The sequence below is a fragment of the Pristis pectinata genome, chromosome 2, assembly GCF_009764475.1.
Source record: "Pristis pectinata isolate sPriPec2 chromosome 2, sPriPec2.1.pri, whole genome shotgun sequence".
In the NCBI taxonomy this organism is placed as follows: domain Eukaryota; kingdom Metazoa; phylum Chordata; class Chondrichthyes; order Rhinopristiformes; family Pristidae; genus Pristis; species Pristis pectinata.
The window spans coordinates 139650412-139664604 of record NC_067406.1 but is presented as its reverse complement, the minus strand read 5'-3'; the positions used below and the strand labels follow the sequence as shown (position 1 = coordinate 139664604).

Below are 14193 nucleotides of genomic sequence, written 5' to 3'. Positions count from 1 at the left end.
TTGTGTGTGTTATTGTGTGACAGAGTTAACAATATTCTTCCAGGGTAATCAGCCTGTAGTGTTGACTAACCTGCTGAGTCTGTTGCCAAAAGAGGCTAAAACACAAGGAGAAATTGGAGGGTGAGTTCATCTTATGGCTTTTAATTGACGTGAGTAAACTGGATGAGATTTATGGTGAGATTTCAGCTCCTGCTAAGCCTCTCTGAGTTGAAACTGTGCATTCTCTTCACGTAGTGAATTATTGTGCTTAATATTCTCTCAGTGCCTGCCCTGGGCAAGAGCCTATGAACACTTTGAGAAGAACAGCAAACAGTATAAATAGGTACATTTTCTAAATCGATACGGATGATTAGATTCTCCACTACAAACTGTACTTGATATGTACTGTAAATAGAAACTATCATAAAGATCTTGGAGTCAAATTCTTCAGCAATGAGATAAACTTTTTCAGATGACCACTGGACAACTACCTGGTATAAGAATGAAAGACCTGCATATCTATAGTGCCTCCAGGATATCCCAAGTCCTTTAGTGATACTTAGCTATCAAGAGTGTTAAAAAGTTGGGACTCTATATGCTTTATGGACTTTGAAATAATCTGACTGAATTTTTTAAGCTAATAAAGGAAACGGATGAGTCTGGATTTTGCAGTAAGAATGTAACTGCCAACATTTCCCATGGTTACTGTGAGCATCTTGGCAAGCCCCACAGATGCATAAGTCCCAACGTTGTGGGTAGGGGATTGAAGTGGTTTTGCCAAATGTCCTCTGATGTTTCAGACTGAGAACCTGAAGTGGTAGTAATTCCCCAGAAATGATGCTGGATAATCCACATGTTCATCCTGACACAGGAACTGTCTCCCCATTGAATTCAATGTATGAAAACAGCTATGAAGGCCTTTCGTGATTTTTATTTATTTTGGTTTTATTTTAAACTCTTTGAGTGTTTTTAAATATTTGTAGGTACTTTCAAGTGTCTTTAAGTGCTTTCAGATTTTTAACACTTTTGTTTTTTGAAATGCTGAAATTTTTAAAATGCTTTTAATAATTGTTATAGTTTTAGGATGTTTCTGACTGCTTTTGTCGGAAACATTGAATATTTTCTGCACCACTGACAGCCAGCTAAAGCAGCTTAGCCAGTTGGCAATGTTTTCCATTATTTTCAGCTGATCACTTTGCACTAAAACGGACCTTGCTTTTTTTTAGTCCTAATTGAGTTGTTTCCCGTAAAAATTGTGTATAATTTATGTTTAACATGTTTTTCTTGTGAATGCTGCTTATCTGATGCTATGTGCCTGTGATGCTGCTGCAAATAAGTTTTTCATTGCACCTGTGCACACATGGACTTGTACATGTGACAATAAACTGGACTTTGACTTTGATTCATGGACAGGGCTAATTCTGTTCACCCCCACGACATCCACTCCCACCACCCATGCAGACCTTTAAAAGCAAAATTCTGTGGTTACTGGAAATCTGAAAATATCTTGAAGAAAGATGAAAAGAAAGATTAATACTCATTGTCAGACAAAAACAGCAAGTAATCACGGATAAATCTTGGGTTGCTATGGCCGTGAGATGAGACACCTATTCATCATCAACAAGTGTCAATGATACACAAAAAAGTGAGTACATTGAACCTTGCATCAGCCCTGTACACCTTGACTATAGTCGTGCCTGTATGGACCAATCATTTGAGGTCAACATGAAGGAATGGTGAGGGCGACAGTGTAACGATCAATCCCTGGCACCTCTACAGTGGTCGGCCTAACCGGGAGTTCCCAGCTGTGAAGGAAGGAAGACATCTAAAGATTCAAATTCTGAATGTTGAGTTGGCTAACCGAGAAGTGAAAAGCAGGTAGTTCTAGTTTGTAGTCACTGTCCAGATGCAGAGTTTTGACCCAAAACATCAACAATTCCTTTCCCCCCACAGATGCTGCTCGACCACCGAGTTCCTCCAGAAGATCATTCGTTCTAGTCTGAGGCAGATTCAGGTCTCCAGCATCCACAGTATTTTGTTCCTCTTTGCGTTATCCGGCTGCTTCCAGTGCGGAGTTTGCATGTTCTCCCTGTGACCATGTGGGTTTCCTCTGGGTGCTCTGGTTTCATAGAATAGTACAGCACAGGAACAGGCCCTTCGGCCCTTCGTATCTGCACTGACCATGATACCAATCTGGACTAATGCCAACTGCCTGCACATGGCCCATATCCCTCCATTCCCTGCCTGTACCTGTATCTATCTAACTGCCTCTTAAACATTGCCATCATATCTGCTTCTGACACCACCCCGGCAGCCCATTCCAGGCACCTACCACAGAGAGTGTTAAAATCTCACCTGATAAATCTCCTTAAAACTCATTTTAAACTGATGCCCTCTAATATTTGACATTCTGAAACCCCAATGATTCAGCCTCTGGGTCACTGGGTGGTGTCTGCCCCGCTCCCTATCTACTCCCCAGAGCCTCAGTTCCCGCACCCTCTTCCCACTCACTGGAACCCCGTTCCCACGCTCTCTCCGAACCAGCGAGGCTCCTGTGGCTGCGCTCCCTTGAAACTACCTGCTTCTGCTTCCCATGCTTCACTTAAACTGGAACATTCATTGATCTATGTGTAACATCTAAAGAGAAAGTGAATGAACAGAGTGCCAAAGCATTAATAGAACAACATCTAGAACATCTGCTGCTCCAGCACCACCAAAGTCCAGAGAGTGTCAAGTTAATGAAATGTTAATTTGCGGTTGTGTTAACTTATGTTTGTCATGTCTGTAACGTACTGTGCTGCTGCTGCAAAAAGCTAATTTTCATGGCATTTATGCCCTGGGTATGTATTAGCATTGGTTTATTATTGTCACTTGTACTGAGGTACAGTGAAAAACTTGTCTTGCAAACCGTTTGTACAGATTAATTCATTACACAGTGCATTGATGTAGTACACAGTGCACTGAGGTAGTACAGGGTAAAAACAGCAACAGAATACAGAGTAAAGTGTCACAGCTACAGAGGAAGTGCAGTGCAGGTAGACAATAAGGTGCAAGGTCAAACAAGGTAGATTGTGAGATCGAGAGTCCATCTCATCGTATAAGGGGACCGTTCAATAGTCATCACCGCGGGATAGAAGCTGTCCTTGAGCCTGGTAGTACGTGCCCTCAGGCTCTATCTTCTGCCTGATGGGAAAGGAGAGAAGAGAGAATGACCCGGGTGGGTGGGGTCTTTGATTATGCCGGCTGCTTCACCAAGGCAGCGAGAGGTACATGGAGGGGAGGCTGGTTTCTGTGGAGGGGAGGCCGGTTTCCGTGGACGGGAGGCTAGTTTCCGTACACCTATGACAATAAACTTGAACTTGAAAGGTTGCTGTATAAGCCTCAGCAAAAGCTGAGCTACATACAGCTCTCAGGTCATGTTATGAAACTCATCTTTGAGGCTAGCAGAGCATCAGCAGATTGCTTCCACCATCATGTTCCTTCAATGTACCACAATGCAGCTAGGTGTTGGCCCAAATGTATCACCAATGGCACAACAGACTTTAGCATTAATAAAGCTCAAACCTAAGGGTGAAATATGTGAAAGAAGGTGTTTAGAAATCGTTCAAAGTCATACAGTGTACTAAACACATGGCCTGGCATCACTAAATGGCAGTAGATGTTGCCAGCCAATGATACACAATGCACAGCGTGTTTACATATCTTCTGCATTAACCAGGATAATTTTAGCAATGGCTCGAGTTATTTTATGGGCACATTATCGTGAACATTAAAATGCAGGTCTCGAGTTCACTGTGTTCTCTGGCTGTTTCCTGGACAACAATATTTGAACAGTAAATTACAAAGAGTGATGTGGTGAAATTCTCTGAACAATCAGAAGCTTTCTGATCAACCGTTGGCTGAGTCATTTAACAATTTTGCAAGCTGCAGTTATAAACAGTTACAGAGGAAATTTAAGCTGCTAACATTCTTCGTAAGTTAGTGACAACCTGGTTGCTAAAAATAGTAAGAAAATGAAGTTCACCTATACTTGCACACGTCGAAGGAGATCACTTATCCATTGTGCCCATGCTCGCAGTTCCTCTTCCTCGGTTTTTCTCCCATCCTGGATTTTTTTTTAGGTGCTCATCCAATTTCCTTTGGAACATTCCTACTGTTAAATCTGTCTGCTCTGCTCTGTTCAAGCTCTGCATTCCAGATGATAACAAGTCACAAGTCAAAGTGCTATGGAAAGATACAGCACAGAAACAGGCCATCTGGCCCATTGAGTCCACCCATTTACACCACTCTATGTTGATCCCGTTTTTATGCTTGGTCAAGGCTCTTCTCCTCATCTGAAAATTGTGTTCTCTGGTCATCAACCCTACAGCCAGTGGAAACAATTTCAATCCCTGGTGCAATCCCTTTATCATTTTGAGCGCCTCAACTAAATAACTTCTCAATCTTCAAGACAGCAATTCAACTTCTATAATTTTTCTACATGCCTGGCTTCTTGACGGATTTACAGTGACGGAAGCTCTTTGGAACAGGAGTTAGTGTTGCAATGTAGGAAAATAACTGAATCAATGTGTCACAGAGAGATGCAGCACAGAACCCTACCTCATCAGCCCACACTGACCATCAACCACTCAGTTACGTTCATCCCATTTTGTTCTCCCCACATCCTCATCAACTCCCCCCCCAGATTCTACCACCCACCTACACACTAGGGGCAACTTACAGTGGCCAAATAACCTGGATGTGGGAGGAAACCCGAGCACCCGGAGGAAACCCATGCGATCACAGGGAGAACGTGCAAACTCCACACAAGCAGCAGCAGAAGTCGGGATTGAAGCCGTGTCTCTAGTGCTCTGTGGCAGTGGCTCTACCAGGTAAGCCACTGTGCCGGCCAAAATTGTTGCACAGAAAAAAAACCTTGATCAGCAATTCCATAGCTACTGGACAGTCTGTGTAAAACGTGAGCTTAGGCACAGGTATGGGTCTGGGATATTAGATGGAAGAACCCTCTTTTGCAAAGTTGTGCCATAATGCTGAGACACCAGAGACTGCAGATGGTGATGCACCACAGAAAGCATCCTATGTGGATGCATCACCACTTGGTACGGCAACTGCTCTGCCCAGGACTGCAAGAAACTGCAGAGACTTGACACAGTCCAGCGCGTCACGGAAATCAGCCTCCCCTCCTTGGACTCTGTCTTTACCTCTCACTGCCTTGGCGAAGCAGCCAGCATAATCAAAGATCCCACTCACCCAAGTCATTCTCTCTTCTCTCCTCTTCCATCAGGTAGAAGATACAGGAGCCTGAGGGCACGTACCACCAGACTTAAGGACAGCTTCTACCCCACTGTGATAAGACTATTGAATGGTTCCCTTATACAATGAGATGGACTCTGACCTCACGATCTATCTTGTTGTGACCTTGCACCTTATCGCACTGCACTTTCTCTGTAGCTGTGACACTTTACTCTGTACTGTTATTGTTTTTAACCTGTACTATCGCAATGAACTCTGTATTAACTCAATGTAACTGCACTGCGTAATGAATTGATCTGTACGAACAGTATGCAAGACAAGTTTTTCACTGTACTTTGGCACAAGTGACAATAATAAACCAATTCCAATGCAAATCATTTCATCACATCAGTGCATTGAGGTAGTACAAGAGAAAATCAATAACAGAATGCAGAATATAGTGTTACAGCTACAGAGAAAGTGCAGTGCAGGTAGACAATAAGGTGCAAGGCCATAACGAGGTAGATTTTGAGGTCAAGAGTCCATCTTATTGTACTAGGGGACCATTCAATAGTCGTATAACAGCGGGACAGAAGCTGTCCTTGAGCCTGGTGGTACGTTCTTTCAGGCTTTTGTATTTTCTGCCAAATAGGAGGGGGGAGAAGGGAGAATGTCCGGGGTGGGTGGGGTCTTTGATTATGCTGGCTGCTTCATCAAAGCAGAGTCCACGGAGGGCAGTCTGTTTTCCATGCCAGCACAGACACACATGAGGGGTGACACATACCATGACCTAGTCATTCATTGCTGCCAGCTGAACAGTAAATTGGCAAAAGGAGCAAAGAAGGAGTCAGCTTAACGTTCCACCTGAAAGTCTGAACTACACACCACTGGAGAGTTAGTTATGGTACTTAGCTTGTTCTCAAGTGGCTGGTGGAGGACTTGAACTCACAAGCTTCAATGCCAAGTGCCTGCTTCTTGTATTAAGAGAGGTCTTTCTGAGGGTCAAGGATGAATTTCTTCCTCTGCAGTTCTGTGGGTTCAGGGGTGGCTGAAGAATCCTTTGGGACCTGCACACTGCAAAGGTGGAAGACACAAACATTCGTGGAACTGGATCGTAAATCAAAGGATACAGCAGGATATAGATCGGTTGCAGATAGGGATGGAGAAATGACAGATGGAGTTTAATTCGGGCAAGTGTGAGGTGTTGCACTTTGGGAAGTCAAAGTGCAAAATGGCAGGACCCTGAAAAGCATTGATGTATAGAGGGATCTTGGGGGTCCAAGTCCATAACTCCCTGAGGGTGGCAAAACAAGTAGGTAGGGTGGTAAAGAAGGCGTGCGGCTTGCTTGCCTTCATCAGTCAGGGCACTGAGTAGAAGAGTCAGGAAGTCATGTTGCAGCTGTATAAAACTTTGGTTAGGCTACTTTTGGAGTATTGTGTGCAGTTCTGCTTGCCCCCTTACAAGAATGATGTGGAGGTTTTGGAGAGGGTGCAGAGGAGGGTCACCAGGATGCTGCCTGGATTAGAGAGTATTAGCTATACAGGGAGGTTGGATGGACTTGGGTTGTTTTCCCTCGTGTCGGAGGCTGAGGGGAGACCTGATAGAAGTTTATAAAATTATGAGAGACATAGATAGAGTTTACAGTCAGAGTCGTTTTCCCCAGAACAGAAACGTCAAACACTGAAGGGCGTAGCTTTAAGGTGAGAGGGGGAAAGTTTAAGGGAGATGTGAGGGACAAGTTTATTCATACAGAGAGGGGTGGGTGCCTGGAAGGTGCTACCAGGGCTGGTGGTGCAGATACGGCATTGGTGTTTAAGAGGCATTTAGACAGACACATTAACATGAAAGGAATGGAGGGATATGGATCATATGCAGGCAGATGGGATGAGTTTCATTTGGCATCATGCCCAGCACAGACATTGTGGGCCAAAAGGCCTGTCCCTGTGCTGTACTGTTCTATGTGGGGCCGGTGGTGCTTGATGAGATAGGTGGATGGATTGTTTGTGCACTTCAGCTAAATGCATGGTCTCCACAAGCTTCCCTCATAGGAACTTGAGGAACCTTTCACCTCAAGCAGTCACGAACCAGTGATTTCCTTGAGTCGACGAGGATGTTACACTTTTTTCCAGATGAAGTTGAAAACATCCTTGCAGCAATCTCTGCATCCTCCAGGGCATCTCTTGCCGTGACAGAGATCGGAAGCAGACACTTCTTTCCAGGTACAGGCGTTGGGCAAGCAGACGTCTATGGGAGCCTGATCAGCTGATCAGAGACTCGATGGTGGGAGAGGACACTGTCATTGGCTTCCCTAATCCTGCCATCAGATTGAGTGAGGTGCAGTTTTGAACACAGTGACATCTTCTCTGCAGTCAAAGGTAGTGCAGCAACACCCGGCTTCACTCTTTCAGGACGCAGGCTGTGTCATTAAAAAACTACTGAGCACGCACAGCTGTTGGGCAGATTAGGTTTTCTATTTTTCAAAGGCCGGCCAATCCTTTACTAAGTGAACGACTAAGGACTTAACACATGTACCTAGCAACATGAGACGGGTGAGCAGTGTTGTGCATTTACAGAGCACCCTTATACCAGTGCGACCTGAGTTTAAATCTGAGCTGGGGCCCGGTAGAATCAACCAGCCTATCTTTGCCAGGGAATTCCGAGGAAATGGGCTTTGGCTGAGCCTCGGCCACTGGGAATTAGACCGCGCCGTGAGGTTAATTGGCACCCTCCTTCAAAGAGGCAAGGGAGAGACGCAGATCAGATCTGTAATACTGGTGAAGTAGAGGTGCTGAGAGTGCTGAGGTCGAGCAGGGTTACCTTACACTCGAACCAGCCGTGGGCAGGGAACGGGTAAGGGCACGTACACAAAGTGGCAACATTCCACCGGGACCACAGTCAACTAAAGCTGGGCAAGGAAAGAAAGAGGAGGAAGAAAAGGTTGAATTTGCTTGCAAAACAGTGGAATGTTACAGAACAGCTGTTTTTTGCATTTGTTTATGGTAGGTGCACTGCAGAGAATGTGAATTCTCCATCCATCTGGAAGGCAGTCAACAAAGTGGCTTATAAAGGCAAGAAGAATTAGGCTTGCATTTGAGGCTGGCATGTGCACTATTTGATATGCTAGCTGTCTGCTCTGTTAAACTGTTTCATCTCTGTTGGTCACACAGTCGTTTTATATCCTTCTAATGAGAAAATGGTTGCATTTGACAATTGTGAGGCAATTCATATGTGCTTAAAAAGTGACAATCTTGTCTTTGAAAGCATTAATACAATTTCTGGTGCTGAAGGGTTTTTGTTTCAGGCAATTACTGGGAGTCCCGGTCAAAGTAATAATTCTGAACCCTTGATCGCTCCTGATTTTAACTGCTCTACCATTGGCAGTGGTTCCTTTGGTTGCCAAGATCTGAGGCTCTGGTAGGTCAAATATGTTGGCGGAATAGAGTCTTAATGGTAGGACTCTTGGCAGTGTGGAGGATCAGAGGGATCTTGGGGTCCATCCATAGGACGCTCAAAGCAGCTGCGCAGGTTGACTCTGTGGTTAAGAAGGCATATGGTGTATTGTCCTTCATCAATCGGGGAATTGAATTTAGGAGCCGGGAGGTATTGTTGCAGCTATATAGGTCCCTGGTCAGACCCCACTTTGAGTATTGTGCTCAGTTCTGGTCACCTCACTACAGGAAAGATGTGGAAGCCATAGAGAGGGTGCAGTGGAGATTTACAAGGATGCTGCCTGGAATGCGGAGCATGCCTTATGAAAGCAGGTTGAGGGAACTCGGCCTTTTCTCCTTGGAGAGACGGAGGATGGGGGGGACCTAAGTGAGGTGTATAAGATGATGAGAGGTATTGATAGGGTAGAGGCTTTTCCCCAGGGCTGAATTGGTGGCCACAAGAGGACATAGGTTTAAGGTGCTGGGGAGTAGGTATAGAGGAGATGTCAAGGGTAAGTTTTTTACTCAGAGAGTGGTGAGTGCATGGAATGGGCTGCCGGAAACAGTGGTGGAGGCTGATACGATAGGGTCTTTCAAGAGACTGTTAGATAGGTACATGGAGCTGAGTAAAATAGAGGGCTATGGGTAAGCCTAGTAATTTTTAGGGTAGGGACATGTTCGGCACAGCTTTGTGGGCCGAAGGGCCTGAATTGTGCTGTAGTTTTTCTATGTTCTATGAAAAACACGATGATGCTGGAGGAACTCAGCAGACCAGGCAGCATCCGTGGAGAAAAGCAGGCAGTCAACGTTTCGGGTCAGGACCCTTCTTCAGGTCATGAAGAAGTCCTGAAGGAAGGTCCTGACCCGAAACGTTGACAGCCTGCTTTTCTCCACAGATGCTGCCTGACCTGCTGAGTTCCTCCAGCATCATCGTGTTTTTCATCTACATTCCAGCATCTGTAGTCCTTCGTTTCTCTGAGGCTCTGGAATTGTCTTCCTAAATCTCTCTCTCTCTCCCTCCCGCTCTCCCCCCCCACCCCGCCTACTTTAAGATGCTCCTTCAAAGCACCTTTTTGACCAAGTTCTCCCAGCGTTTCCAATGTGACTCCGTGTCAAACAAGCCTTCACTATCTAGTCAAGTGAAGTTTGACTGATCCACATTAGGAATTAATCAATGAAACTTAGCAAAGCTGAACTCCTGAATATCTAGTGAGTATTTTGGTTAATGCGAGTAGTTAATTTTTCAACCTGAAATGTCCCAGTGAAGGTAATAGTTAAGTCACCTCCTTGAGCCACTGGTGAGTCCTCCCAAAGTAATATTATGCAGGGAGTTCAAGGATTTTCACTCAGGGGCGAAGAAGGAACATCTAATATATTTCCAAGACAGGATAGTGTCTGACCTGGAAGAGGAGGTCAAGATGATTAAGTCAGGCTAAATAAATCCATGTTGTAGCTACAGTTCTAACTGAGATGGAACATCCCAAACCATTGATGCCTCACACAAGTTTAACACTGGGCCTACTTTGATTGCTTCCATGAGCCACTTACTGGCTCCTTGCCACTAGGAACACAAATCTGTCATCTCTTTTGTGCAGCTACCGTGCAGCTTCTCACAGAAGTTTCCTTTGCCATTTTTTGTGCCATAAACAAATTAAGATGTAACGTTGTATGAGGCCACTTAATACATTTTTTTTAATCCCTGTCCTTTCGTGTTTAAGAGAGCACAGCATCGTGGCTTGTTGTCTTGTAACCTGGCAGGTGTTCAGTGAGATCCTTACCCCCACTGGCCACAATATCGAATACATTTTGACAAATTGCCACGATTTGTAATATGTAAGTGTTTCTCTAAAAGGAAAGCACACACGCACACTACACAGCTGCTTCAGGGGCTATCACAGTGATGATGTCATGGAAATAGTGGAGGGAACGGGCTTCAGGTCAACACAATGCACCTTCTCAGGATGCACAGGCCTGGATGCCAGAGGCAACACTGCCGTTACTGTACATCGAGCCCAGAACAGAGCCTGTGTGAGAAAGTGAGCCTAGACCACAAGCGACGTCCCAGCTGATTAATGTCTTGGGAATTTATCCCAAATAACAAGGGTTATTCAGTAGAAACAGGACCCAGGGTCCACAAGAACTATACAATCAATCCTCTGAAGATATACACACTCTCCTGCTTGCTAACTCCAGCTGAGCTTTCTCCTTTATATATCAGGTACATAATAGATGTACTATGGAGAAGTAGAGGCCAAGGAAGGGGGTGGGTATTTTTCATTCAAAGTACCACCTACTTTACAATGAAAAAGAATATAATTATACACGGTTTATAAAAACACTGTGTGCTTTCATTTATGGGGGGATTTTGGTGAGGGAGATAAGGATAATGGGCAAAAGTGGGGGGCAGTGGGTTAACAAAGAAGATTATTTTTCATAGCAAGCTGTGATAATCTGGAATACATGTCCCAAAGAACCTGTGGGGGAAGATTCAGCAGCAACTTGCAGAAGAGAGAGAATACTAATGAGGAGAAAAAGTTTTCTGGGTTATGTGGAGAGAGAACAGTGGACTACTGATGGTGCTTCTTTTGCACTGATGTCTTTTTTTCTTTTCACTGTCTTGTATAATTTATGTATAATTTATACACTGGTATAATTTGGAATGGAAGGGTTATAATTTATACCCCTTCCCTCCACCTTTTTATACTGGCTATCTTCCCTCTTTCTTTCCAGTCCTGATGAAGGCTCTCAACTCGGAACGTCGACTGTCCATTTCCCTCCATGGATGCTGCCTGACCCGCTGAGCTCCTCCAGCTCCTTTGTGTGTTACTTTCTGTCCTCTGTGTTGTCTTGTATCTATGTGCCTGTGATGCTGCTGCAAGCAAGTTTTTCATTGTACCTGTACCTCACCCCACTTGTGCACATGACAATAAACTTGACTGCGCTTGACTTGAATGGGATTTATTGGCTGGTTCATTCAAGGAGATGGCATGATGGCCTCTTCCTGTACTGGATGCCTCTTTGGTTATCTGAAAGGTTGGGTGAGTTTCTCAGTACTAGGGCAGACTGTGGCTCAAGTTAAGATGCAGGGAATCCAAAGGTTCCAACTTCAAGCTCATCACATAAGCACAAAACTACAGAGCACGTTGCACTGTTGAAAACAGCAGCTGAGAATCCCAAACACTGTCTGCCATTGCGTGACTTTGGTTCTATTTTGAAGTTCTCCCCAGTGTCCTGATGCCACAAATTAACCCTCAGCCAAACATATTTTCTGGCCAAGGCAAAGAATACGATGGACCAAGTGCTGGTCAATGGGATTACTATAGGTGGGTTTGATGGTCGGCATGGACATAAATGGCCTGTTTCTGTGCTGGATAACTCTATGAAGGAAATCTGCCATCAGTATTGTCCAGTCTGTATGTGACTCCAGACCCTGACTCTTAAACTGTCTCTGGAACAATGAGGACAAACGACAAAACAACAGCCCAACGTGGATCAATAAGTAGGATAAACAACAAAACACCTGAGTGACAAGCAAAGTTATTAATGTTTGAAGGATTTCTGATGACAGTGAAAGCAAGTCCATAATTCTGGCCTTCATCAGTCAGGGCATTGAGCATAGGAGTTGGGACATAATGTTGCAGTTGTATAGGTTGTTGGTGAGGCCGCACTTGGCGTACTGTGTACAGTTTTGGTCGCCATATTATAGAAAAGACGTGATTAAACTGGAAAGGGTGCAGAGAAGATTTACAAGGATGTTGCCAGGACTAGAAGGCCTGGGTTACAGGGAGAGGTTGGACAGGCTAGGTTCCTTGGAATGTAGGAGAATGAGGGGCGACCTTATAGAAGTGTTCAAAATTATGAGAGGCGTAGATAAGGTGGACGGTAACAGTCTTTACCCCAGGGTAGGGGAGTCTAAAACTATGGAGTATAGGTTTAGGGTGAGAGGGGAAAGATTTAAAAGGGACCTGGGGGGCAACCTCTTCAAGCAGCGGGTGGTGAGTACATGGAACAAGCTGCCGGAGCAAGTGGGTGAGGCAGGTACAATAGTTTCACTTAAGAGGCACTTGGAGAGGTACATGGAGGGGCGGGTCTTGTGGAGGGATATGGGCTGAATGCAGGAAATTGGGACTAGCTGGGTGGGCACCGTGGTCAGCATGGACTGGTTGGGCTGAAGGGCCTGTATCCGGGTTGTATTGCTCTATGACTCTTTTAATTCCTTGCACGCCACTCTCTGCCCATAGAAATGAATTGTACTGAAATGCCGAGAATACACTTCACCAAGTCTTTTCAATTTACTAAATTTCACTTAATAAAATGTTTTCCAGGAATGCATCCCTTTCGGAAATGAAGGAATTACTGTAGCAACAAAAGAAAAAAAAACTTTTGAGAGGTTTCCTGTATTACATTCCATCAATAATCACACTTGAAAAAGTACGTTGTTGGCTGTGAGACTCTTTGGGAACTGCTGAGGTGGTGAAATACAAGTCTTCTTTTTGCTTTTACTGTGTCAGGAACTCAGTGATGTTCAAAGATCCAAAGACAGGCTGAGGAATTGAAGAGACAAGAGTCCAGCATGAAACTGAAAGGTGTTAGGAAAGGAGCCAAAAATATATGAATTCATAATAAGTATAACACGGTGACGTAGGTTTAAACATGAGTTCTCTGCAATACCCACACAGCAGGAACCATGCACAAGCAATCCTTTGTTTATCTGGGAGCCTTTGAATGGTTATAAATCACTGAGAGATCATACATTCAACTCTCTCCACTAAGCCCAAGTCCACTGTGCAACTTTCTATACATAACTCACATTCATCACAATCTTCAAAAAAGGTCTTCAACTTAAAGTGTTCATTTTTGTTATTAATCAGGAGAAAGCTCGCAACATGGCAAAACTATCCAAAGAGCAATAGGGCAAGTGTGATTTGGGCATTGGATACCTTTTGAGCAGCTTGTTTCCTCTCAGGGTACATGTGTGTGGATTTTCTCTTGAAACTCACCTCTGCATTTAATTTTTTTCCCTCACTTTGACAAATTGCCTCTTACCTTTTGCTCGTTGCTTCAGTTACTTCTGATGTTTCTGGGTAGTGATTTGCTATCTACGTCCTATCTGCAAGATGCAAGAAGGGATGCCCCGATATCATCAGTCCAGTCAATTTTGCTTCTCTATTAACATTCAAAAGTTCATTGGAGACATAGGAGCCTGATACAGATTCTCAACCTGAAACATCAACCATCCCTCTGCTCCCACGGATGAACATAGATAATAGTACAGCACAGGAACAGGCCCACAACATTGTGCCCAAACTAATTCAACAAGAATTAAACACCTAAACTAATCCCTTCTGCCTACACAATGTCCATATCCCTCTATTCTCTGCAGATTCTAAGTGCCTATCTGAGAGCCTCTTAAACGCCTCGATCCTATCTGCCTCTGCCTCCACCTCCACCCCTAGCAGCGCATTCCAGGAACCCACCGCTCACTGTTAAAAAAACTTGCCCCGCACATCTCCTTTGAACTTTCCCCCTCTCACCGTAAATGCATCCCCTCTT

The 14193-nt window shown here is 44.5% G+C and overlaps 1 protein-coding gene across 2 annotated transcripts in view; it reads right to left on the bottom strand.

The window, feature by feature from the left end:
• bmpr1ba (bone morphogenetic protein receptor, type IBa) overlaps positions 1-14193 on the bottom strand; it is a 506418-nt gene that overhangs the window by 323142 nt on the left and 169083 nt on the right. Inside the window, exon 1 of one of the 2 annotated variants that reach the window (XM_052035147.1) lies at positions 6161-6225. The exons of the other annotated variant lie outside the window; for it this stretch is intronic. The gene's annotated coding sequence lies outside the window, so the exon portion shown is untranslated. Of the gene's footprint in view, positions 1-6160; positions 6226-14193 lie in introns of those variants that run through there. 2 annotated transcript variants of the gene reach the window in all.